The sequence below is a fragment of the Notolepis coatsorum genome (genome assembly GCF_963971535.1).
Source record: "Notolepis coatsorum genome assembly, chromosome: 15".
Classification (NCBI taxonomy): domain Eukaryota; kingdom Metazoa; phylum Chordata; class Actinopteri; order Aulopiformes; family Paralepididae; genus Notolepis; species Notolepis coatsorum.
In genome coordinates, this window is record NC_140179.1 from 11,514,505 (window position 1) to 11,526,294 (window position 11,790).

Genomic DNA, 11,790 nt, shown 5'->3' on the forward strand with positions numbered 1-11,790 from the left:
TCGCCCCTTTTACCCTATATTGGATTCATACATTGTTTGTAAACATGTTTATGCATTACTGGTCGATTCATTCTAATCGTACCATCAATATGTTTTGAGATAGCCATCATTGGCTAGCTAGCTATGTCGCTTGCTAACATAGCTGCTAGTTAGCTATTTTGCTGGCTAACATAGTTGCTAGCTAGCACCCCATCTGAGTGTATGTTTTACGTTACAGGCAACTGTTGCACGGCCTGAGAGCAGCGTTGCTGTCGCCACCTGTGTGTTTGTTTGCTTGATTGTACAGCTATGTTTGGGCTGCTACTGTTTATTTTTATTTCACTTAGGGGTTTTAGAATGTATCATTGTAATGCGCTTGTGCATAAGGGTGGATACACACCAACAACAACAAAGCAGTCGGGGCAATGGCAAGCCGAAAACGATAGATGCAGATGCAGACAACGCTCGCTGCAATATTATATATATATATACAAATTGTTCTAAATAAATAATAATGATAATAAATAGTTAGAAGTTTGGAATTTTTTTTTACAACTGAGGTAGGCGGATAAAACATTTTTAGACTAAAGTACCAAAAAAAAACCTAGTACCCAACCCTAATACAAAGACCAGGCAAGACATTCTCCATCATGCCCCCTTTAAATGGACTGCATTTATATAGCCTGCCGCTTTTATCCAAAGCACTTTTATCAACTTATGTCTCACATTCACTGCGCACATACAATCACGGTTACATTAAACCCAGCGCTCGTGTAGACAGCTCCTTATTCACTCACACATTCACACACACTGACCATGCAAGGTGCCAACGGGAGCAGTTAGGGGTTAAGTGTCTTGCTCAACGACACTTTGACACGCTGCCCGGGAGGGGCGGGAATCGAACCGTTGTTCAAATTGCGTGAAAATTAAACATACAGTAGTATTTTATCTGATGGTTATTCTCTGCTGTGGATTGTGTAGACGAATTACATCTAGAGATTGAAAACGCTGACATTGACTGACAAGGAAAAATACCATCTTGTTTGCCTTATCTCACAGGATTGCATTTGCTAGCACACACACACACACACACATACACAGACACACACATACGTACACACACACATACACACATACACACAGATATGTACTATAGTTGTACATTTTTGTTTGAATGTTATAACAATGATATTATTATTTTTTAATTGTTTTGAATAAATGTTTAAATATAACCTATTCATGGTGTCATTTCTAACTGGAAAAAGTAGCATACATGTATGGGGGTAAGCTGTTACTTTACTTGATATTTGAGCTTCACTGCAGAATGATGTATAGTTTGACACTAGGCTGTTTCACATTCATCTGCTAACTGATGTGGAAACTGGAAGCATCCAGGTCACACACTGAGAATATACTTCAGTGAGGTAGGAGACAGCATGTAAACTTCTGGATTCTTCAATGAGGGACATGCCAATACTGCATTGGTAAAGGGAAGGGTCCTTATATGGTTTTGTATTACTAATCAACCATTTCCTACTGTATTTCCGGTAATGTACGGTCATAGGCAGATAGTGGGGTAGCTCTGGCAGAATACTGGGTAGTACCAGTATTGCATGGGCAAGTTCTGGTAGTTTCTCTGGGGAGATTCTGGCCCAATGCTGGCAGTGTCGGCTAGGCTTCGGCCCAGTGGCCCAGTGTACCAGTGTACCAGTGTACAAACCGCATCTGGGCTGCTTCCGGCAACCGGACTTCGGCAGAGTAATTTCTTCCGGCCATTATTGGGCCAAAGCTTTTTGGCCACCTGGGTTGTTTATAGACAAGGCGGCACCCAAAATGAATGGGAGTGAATGAGGAGCTCGACACCTGGGAGGAATGGTGGTGTTGACAGCACTGGCCACTAGCTTAGATGAAGTAGAAAGTTCTACAAAAATATTCCTTTAACTTAAGATTTACCCTTTTGGAGTAACATGTGTTTTGCCCTACAGCGGTGCTAAATAAAACAGGCACGCACAGCCCCATCCACATCAATGGAGAGGAGGTTGAGCGGGTCTGTAGTTTCAAATTCCTGGGAGTCCACATCTCTGAGGACCTGTCCTGGACCACCAACACCTCGACCCTGGTCAAGAAGGCCCACAAGTGTCATAATCACAGCAAGAGCCTTCTTCACTCCTCCTCCTCATCCTCCGTCCACATTCACCACACACCTTCTTCACTCCTCCTCATCCTCTCCCACATTCACAACGGAAGCTTCACATCCTATATGGGCGGCACCCCTTCACCCCCTGTCAAGCTCCTCACTCAACACAGCTGTGCCTCATCCCCTGATTCACACGCTGCCAGGCACCTCACTCCACACAGCTGTATCTCATCCCCTGATCAGCAAGGCACTACATCTACCGGCAGATTCTGACCAGACCTTATGTGACACTGTGAATAATGTGAATATTCCTCAGCTAGTCAGATAGTAAATTATATTGACCATATTGATCAAATTGTTTACACTGCCTGTGTTGTTTTTTACTACCTGTATACTGTGTTTTTTACTACCTGTACCCCCCCCCCCTCCCCCCCATGCTGCTATGATGCCTGAATTTCCCTAAGGGGATCAATAAAGGAATATCTTATCTTATCTTACCTCGTCGTGGTGTTATTCTAAATTACCTAGGTACAACGACTCAGCCTGAAGACCTGCTACTGCTAGACCTTCTCTTGTGATTAGTCCCTGCTCTAACATTGCTTCTCTTGTGCCCAGGACCTCCGCTCCAGTGAATCTTTCTGTCTGGACACCTGGGAGCTGCACAAAGACATTTAAACAAGGGACTAAACACGTTTCGCAATTATGCCACATCAATGTGGAACGATCCCTACCTAACAGCTGTAAAGGAATGTGAATCCCTACCCACCTTCAAAACCGCTCTCAAAGAGCACCTACGGGAGCCTACAATTGGAAACTGGCCCCGGTAAATGTCCAACCCCCCCCCCCCCCCGTCCCTATGCTTGCACCTTGCACCCCCCTCCCCCCCACCCACCCAATGTACAGTCTCCTCCCCCTCGTATGTATATATTTTCTGTTAGGATCTCTGTTTAACAGTATACTGTATATTTGCATATCTTGTATGTCACAAATGTAACAGTACTCTATATCTGTATCTGTCTTAAATGTCATGATTAGATTAGATGATTAGATTAGATTCATATATCTTTATATCTGTATGTCATGTATGTCATAAATGCCATGATGAATTGAAAATGGGGGACCCTGATGTAAACGAGACGAAAGTCTTTCTCTGGTCTGCATCCAGACAGCTGTACTGTACCCATTCTGCAATCTGTTAATTTAAATGTTCAATCAATCAATCAACACACAGAAGAGACCCCCCCCCCCCCCCAAAGTCCATGCCTCCCTCCTCCTGGGCATCTCATGCAAAGCCCCCCTACACAATATTTGTTTTGCCATTTTCCTTTAATGCTATTTTCTCGTCTGATTCCAGTGATTATTATTATTTCTTTTATTGTAAAAATGTGTAATATATGACTGTCAAATTAAGACAAAGAAGGAAGAAAACTCCCTTAGATACACAAGGGTAAGAACTGATGACACAATAGCCAAGTTCAGGAATGATCTGGTTAATGAGGAGTGGAAAGGGGTTTATGTGGAAGAAGTAAATGCTGCATATGAGGCATTTTTGGACATTTACTTGTCGCTGTATGAAGAACACTGTCCAATGGTAGTACGGAAGCAAAAATGTAATTATAAAATAAAACCCTGGATGACAAAGGGCTTACAAAATGCAAGTAAAAAGAAAAACAAACTCTATAGAGATTTTATCAAATTAAGAACAAAAAAGGCTGAAAATCAATATAAAGCTTACAAAAATAAATTAACTACTATAATTAGAAATGCAAAGAAAGAACACTATAATAATGTCTTAAAGGAAAATATAAATAATATCAAAGAAACTTGGAAGATTTTACGAAATGTCATTGGAAGCAAAGCTGTATCTGCAGATTTACCCAATTACTTAATTAATGACAACAATACGGTTATTAAAAACGTGAATGAAGTGGTAAATGAATTTAATTCATTTTTTGTAAATGTAGGCCCAAACCTTGCTAAGAATATCCAAAGTCATAATGAAGGGAAAGCAAATAAAGACTGGACAGGGGAAAGTAAAGTGTTGCAGTCTATGTTTCTATGACAGACAAATTATAGAAATAGCATTAAATTCAAAAAATAAGACATCAACTGACAGTGATGGAATTGACATGATAATTGTGAAGAAGACCATTGATTGTATAATTAACCCCCTGTGTCATATTTTTAATCTTTCCTTTCAAACAGGCACCTTTCCAGACAGAATGAAAATAGCAAAGGTTATTCCTCTATTTAAATCTGGGGACAAACACAGCTTTACCAACTACAGACCAGTGTCTTTGCTTTCACAATTTTCCAAGATTCTTGAAAAAGTGTTTGCTCATAAATTAGATAGTTTTATTGAAAAGAATAACCTGCTGAGTGAGAGTCAGTATGGATTCAGGGCAAATCGATCAACAGCCTTAGCCTTAATGAATATATATGAAGAAATAACCACAGCAGTAGATGAGAGGAATTACACAATAGGGGTGTTTATTGACTTAAAAAAAGCATTTGATACGATAGATCATCACATTTTAATTTCTAAATTACAAACATACGGTGTGAGAGGGGTGGCGATGAACTGGTTAAGTAGCTATCTTGAAAATAGACAACAATATGTACAACTCTCTGGTTACACATCTGAATGTATGAATATTGAATGTGGTGTCCCTCAAGGTTCGGTCCTGGGGCCCAAACTTTTTATTTTATATATTAATGATATATGTGAAGTGTCAAACATATTGCAACTTGTTTTATTTGCTGATGATACAAATTTCTTCAGTTCAGGAAAATACCTTAAAAAATTTGCAGATGACATTGTAAATGAAATGTGTAAACTTAAGATATGGTTTGATAACAATAAGCTATCCCTAAATTTGGAAAAAACGAAATTTATGATATTTACTAATCGAAAGAAGGACAATGTGGCATTATGTATTGACGGAGTTAATATTGAAAGAGTATCTGAGTTAAAAATTTTGGGTGTTATGTTGGATGAGAAATTGACATGGAAGCCACATATAATGTACATAAAAAATAAGGTAGCCAAGAGTGTTTTTGTTTTGAACAAGGCAAAGAATGTGCTTGATTATAATTCTATGCGAATATTATATTGTTCACTCATCCTACCATATTTGAGTTACTGTGTGGAAGTGTGGGGTAACACGTATGAAAGCAACATAAAGCTATTATTTATATTACAGAAGAGAGCAGTAAGAATAGTTCACAATGTAGATTCAAGAGAACATACCAACGAATTATTTATTAAATCCAGACTATTGAAACTTAAAGAGTTAGCTGAAATACAGACTTTATTAGTTTTGTTTAGAGCAAAATGCAGAGTATTACCAGCAAATATACAGAGGTTGTTCGTTCCCTGTCCAGATGACAGCAGAAGGAAATTAAATTTTAAACACCAATTTGCACGAACAACTTTAAAACAAAGGTGCACCTCAGTTATAGGTATCAAACTATGGAACTCTTTGCAGAACGATGAAAAGAGTTCCAATAATATATTTCACTTCAAAAGGTTGTGCAAAGAAAAGATACATAGACAGTATAGCACAGTTTAGTATAATATTGCAGCTTAGCGTGTCAGGATGACGTAGCATAGAGTTGTAGTGTAGGCCAGTATGAGTATAGTAATATAGTATATAGCAGCGTAACATAGAATAATAATATATTAAAATATTGTATAATACTGTACCAATATGGTGTAGAATAAATAGTATGATTTAGTTATATTATAATAAAATAGAAATTAGATAGTATATAGAAGTATAATACATTATATAAGTGTGTGTGTGTGGGGGTGTGTGTGTGTAAATGAATTAACCTAAATATGTAGTTTGACTGATAGATAGACAAAATGGGTTTATTTATGTTGATTTAATTTGGTTGTGTTGATGTTAAAATTTTATTTATTTTTTGCAAAATGGGTATATTCTGTTTGGTTTTACACAATATGTCTATCGGTGTGTTGTACGTGTGTAGGGGCAGGTATATATAAGATTTTTTCTTCTTCCTGTTCCTTTCGGCCATGGTATTTTTTGTGAATTATGTGAATATGTACTGTTGGACTGTGGTGATTCCATGTACGAATAAATAAATGATGATAAATGATGAAAATGGGGGACCCTGATGTAAACGAGACGAAAGTCTTTCTCTGGTCTGCATCCAGACAGCTGTACTGTACCCATTCTGCAATCTGTTCATTTAAATGTTCAATCAATCAATCAACACACAGAAGAGACCCCCCCCCCCAAAGTCCATGCCTCCCTCCTCCTGGGCATCTCATGCAAAGCCCCCCTACACAATATTTGTTTTGCCATTTTCCTTTAATGCTATTTTCTCGTCTGATTCCAGTGATTATTATTATTTCTTTTATTGTAAAAATGTGTACTCCGAACTAGTCCCAACCGTATAACTATTTCAACACTGACGCAGCTTCCTATCAACTAAGTCACAACAAGTGGTACAACAAGCCACAGCTGCCAGTTCCTGCTTCAGAAACCCTCCACCTTTCCACAGTGAACAGATCATCATCACATCAGATCAATCCTGTGGGATCGATGTATTCCTGTGGAAAACAGATACAACTGTTGTGGCGTCCAAACACGGCGCACGTGCACGCCGCCTGACAATGTGTATTCCGTGCACGCGCAGCCATAATAATACAAAATCTACAATTGTTGTCCAAAAAGTTTACATCTGTAATGTTAAAGTTTACATCTGTAATGTTAAAGTACATCTGTAATGTTAAAGTTTACATCTGTAATGTTAAAGTACATCTGTAAAGTACATCTGTAATGTTAAAGTACATCTGTAATGTTAAAGTTTACATCTGTAATGTTAAAGTACATCTGTAATGTTAAAGTTTACATCTGTAATGTTAAAGTACATCTGTAATGTTAAAGTACATCTGTAATGTTAAAGTTTACATCTGTAATGTTAAAGTACATCTGTAATCTGTAATGTTAAAGTATATCTGTAATGTTAATGTTTACATCTGTAATGTTAAAATGTACATCTGTAATGTTAAAGTACATGAGCAATTCCATGCAAATGTCAACCTCACCATGAAAAAATTAAAATAACATGATCATAACCAAACCAATTTCAAATGTATCATCAAGGTCTATATTTTGAAGTACAAAATAGATTTGATCGTAATATTTATGAGAATGCATGTTTTTTCACACTACAGGAGGAGACACAATGATGTAAAAATGTATTTTTCGATTAACCTAATTGTATGACTTTCTGAATGGCCAGAATGGCAAAAAAAATCAACAGATATTTTTTAAACCTCACCTTTGGTCATGAAGGGCTGTTGTATCAATATGTGAATCAATTATGTACTTTGTGTCTTTCCATTGGCAGGTGAAGCATGCTGTTATAATGCCCCTTTATGGGACAGCGAATGTAACATCCATAACGTTTTCCAGGAAAAGTTGTCATAAAACATGCATCTGGAATGCAATGTCAACCAAACTTCCTAAGCAAAGCTAACTTTTATAAAGATGACATATTAGCAACAATTAGTCATTCTGGTCTTATTTTTTGTATTCTTTACAAGTGTTATGGATGTTACCGTTATGTATGTTACATTGCAAGTGACGGATGTTACATTGCGAATGTGTGTTGTTAAGTCCGATTATGACCCCTTTGTTTGAAGTATAATTTACACATTTTAGTTACACTTATTGAGATAAAGATAAGCCTGCAATAAGAAATGTTTTGACCTTTTGGATTTTGAGATAGGTGACAAAATACACAGCGTTATGGATGTTACGGAAATTGACAAGCTTTTCGGACTCACTGAACACATGATGAAAACTCTGTGAATATCTTTTTCAAAGAATAACATGTTTACTATCACCTTGTAGGGAAGGGTTTGAGGTACCCAAAAAGCACATTCAGGAAAACCTGGCATTTCCTCTCAAGGAATGAATCACAAGAAAGTGCTGTTATGGATGTTACATTTTTACGTTATGGATGTTACACGTCTGAAATAGACAAAAAAACACTATCAAAAATGTGTGTTGTTAAGTCCGATTATGACCCCTTTGTTTGATTTAAATCAGAAGTATTTTATGACTCCTTGTTTGATTAAAATCCAACATATTCCCGGACACAACTTTTTCACACATTGTTGGTCTAGGCCAGGGCTATTCAACTAAATTGTTCAGGGGGCCACATTGTCAGAAACCCAAGGGGCCAGGGGCCGGGCTGCCACGGCGCCTCCCCGTGCTATGAATATATGTACACTTGACACAACACGCAACCACATTTTCACAACTTTTATTTAACTACATTGCAAAAGTAGTATACTTTTCAAAAAAAGTGCTTCATTTATGTGCCACATCTGCAACATCTCCTGCAAAAAGTGCTTCATTTATGACTGTGCAACAACTGCAACATCTCCTCTTCAACATTTCAATATAAAAATAAAATAAAAAACAAACAAGTGCATGATGTGCATCTGAACATTCTAACATCAACACTTGAACAAAAAAACACATTTATAGTGCAGCTGAGCTTATGAAAAAGTGCTTCATGTCTGTGCAACAACAGCAAATCACAGCATCTTATTAGCACTTATTGTCCACTCTTAACTCTCAAACATCAGGGGGGTGGGGGGCAGACAGGCCTAGCCTACATACACACATCTAATGAGAGCGATTGCACTTCTTTGACTGGGCAATGGCAGAGAAAGAGGGTTCATAGGAAGTGAGGGCTACCCGCAAACAGTGATGCAAATGCTGTAAGTCGCTTTGGATAAAAGCGTCAGCTAAATGACTAAATGTAAATGTAAATGTAAATGTCATTTGTCAAGGAGGCACGTTGCTTGTTTTAATGGCATTCATGTGAGAGAAACTGGATTCACAGGTGTATGTTGAGCCAAACATTGTTAGCACAGATATTGCCAGCGTTTTTATTTTGGGGAATGTCTTGACATGAATACACTTTATCCAAAATGTTGTGGTGGATTCATTCTCTCAAGTGCCTGCTTCAGAGCAGATGATGCTTGCATGCTTGACCTTCATCAATGTGAAGTGATGCAAGGAACTCTTGTCCTTTTGTGGAAATAGCAGCTACATTGGCAAATGGGTTGCTCACAAAATGCATCAATTCTCTGGACATGTCAAATTCATCAAATCGACTTGCAAAGTTTTCCCTCAATTTATCAATGAAATCTGTCATTAATTGAGTGACTTTTGTCTCAATTGTGCGTGTTAACGTTGACATGAAAAGAAAAAAGTAAAAAAAAAAAAAAAAAATATATATATATATATATTATCATGTAATCTTTGGCGGGCCGGTCAGAATCAGCCCGCGGGCCGCCAGTTGAATAGCCCTGGTCTAGGCAGAGCAGTGTCCACGTTTAGCCTACTGCTAATCGGCTGCTGTCGGCCACCTCCCCCTCGCGCCTGCTCAGCCTACATGTGTATTTGTTATTGTTTTGCTGAGTATCGTGACAAGAAACCCACCCCAAAAAACACAGAAACCCCAAATGAAACCAAAAAGTAAATGAGTATTATTCCAGTATTATTCCAGGGACGACATTTCAAGACAGGCCCCAGGAATGAGGGATGCAGTGACCATAAGAGAAGGAGTCAAGCAGAGGGTGCAGGGTTCATGTCCATGTCCCTTATGGAGGCTTACCGCTGCACGTCCAACCAAAGAGGACAAGTCCTGGGTCAGTTTTGATCAGATTCGTGAACACCTCAATCCTCACATGGATAACAGAGGGAGATACGATTTCTCTGAACCAGTCCAGGCAGATAACTTTTATAACTTTTATAACTTTCTTTTTCATGGTGAGGTTGACATTTTCATGGAATTGCTCCAAAACTCATTTTCTGATTTAACCGATATTAATATTGCTGTTCTCTGTATAGAAAACACTTTTTTATGTTAATCAAATAAAGAGCTATTTTCCAAAAACGTTTTGTAATTTATTTTCAGAAGTGACTGATATTTTATATTAGAACATTTGTGATGTCACAATATGATGTCATAATAGCACATTCTAGAACATTTGTGATGTCACAGTATGATGTCATAATCAAACATTCTAGAACATTTGTGATGTCACAGTATGATGTCATAATAGAACATTCTAGAACATTTGTGTTCTATATATATTCAACTACAACATGAATCCAGTCTGGTTTGACCCTCAAAATGGTCCACCGAAGTCAAACACGTGTGGGTAAAGCCCTATTTTTGATAGTGGTTTTTGTCTATTTCAGACGTGTAACATCCATAACGCAAAAATGTAACATCCATAACAGCACTTTTTTATGATTCATTCCTTGAGAGGAAATGCCAGGTTTTCCTGAATGTGCTTTTTGGGTACCTCAAACCCTTCCCTACAAAGTGATAGTAAACATGTTATTCTTTGAAAAAGATATTCACAGAGTTTTCATCATGTGTTCAGTGAGTCCGAAAAGCTTGTCAATTTCCGTAACATCCATAACGCTGTGTATTTTGTCACCTATCTCAAAATCCAAAAGGTCAAAACATTTCTTACTGCAGGCTCATCTTTATCTCAATAAGTGTAACTAAAATGTGTAAATTATACTTCCAATTCAAATCGATGCCTTGTCAATGTTAAGTCAATCAAGTTAAGTTAAGTTTCAATCAAGTTAAGTTTCCAATGTTCTCTCTGAATGTAACATCCATAACGCTGGAATTGCCCACATCTGTAATCTGTAATGTTAAAGTACATCTGTAATGTTAAAGTTTACATCTGTAATGTTAAAGTTTACATCTGTAATGTTAAAGTACATCTGTAATGTCAAAGTACATCTGTACATCTGTAATGTTAAAGTTTACATCTGTAATGTTAAAGTACATCTGTCAAAGTACATCTGTACTACATCTGTAATGTTCCAGCAGCCTCGTTATGACTGGCAGGAGCCTGACTGACGCGCAGCGCTGCGCGAGAAACAACGGACTCAGAATCACAGTTATAATAATAATATTATTATTATAAAAGACAACATCAAGCCTCACCTGTAAAACGTCTAGGCTACTTCCAAACGCTAAGGCCTAACTATAGGTCTAAACTATAAGGGGGGCTAGTTTCAAATCGCGCATCTCATAAACTAAATACTGCTTTTCAAACAACAGACAGTTCCAGGTGTCGTGTCGTGTGTTCGGGAGCAGCGTGTGTTTATTAAAACTGTGCTGCAGCCTCCTGGGCTATATAATAATATAAACCACCAACACCGCGTCTCTGTTTCTTTAATAACACCAGTGGGACATAAATAAAACACGGTGTTTACTTTTTAAATTAAAACACATCCTAATGCTAACCTGGCGATGTCTTCTGGCCAATTTAAAGGAAGAAGAATGTCCTCTTTGTCCAACAGCCGGAGGAAGTCTGTTCTCCACACATCACCTCCTCTACCTTCTGACCTGGGGACGGTTAGGGTTAGAGGAGATTCTTCTTCACTATTGCTCTGAGTGGAGGTGATTGTAGGGTTAGGGTTGAGGTTAAAGGTTAGGGTTGCAGAGGTGCAATAAAGGCTCTTACCGTTACCGGAGAGGACTGTCAACAACTGGCTGCAGCTCCGAGGCGCAGCTCCGCTGCAGAGCAGAATGACGTCACGTGACGCCGGCATCACATCCCTATTATGGCCAGAGTTGCCTACTGTGTACAG

At 38.2% G+C, this 11,790-nt stretch overlaps 1 protein-coding gene across 1 annotated transcript in view; it reads right to left on the reverse strand.

The window, feature by feature from the left end:
• Positions 1–11,548, reverse strand: part of slc7a6 (solute carrier family 7 member 6) — a 49,235-nt gene extending 37,687 nt beyond the window's left edge. Inside the window, exon 1 of the mRNA XM_084330401.1 lies at positions 11,444–11,548. The gene's annotated coding sequence lies outside the window, so the exon portion shown is untranslated. The remainder of the gene's footprint in view (positions 1–11,443) is intronic.
• Positions 11,549–11,790: the final 242 nt, after the last annotated feature.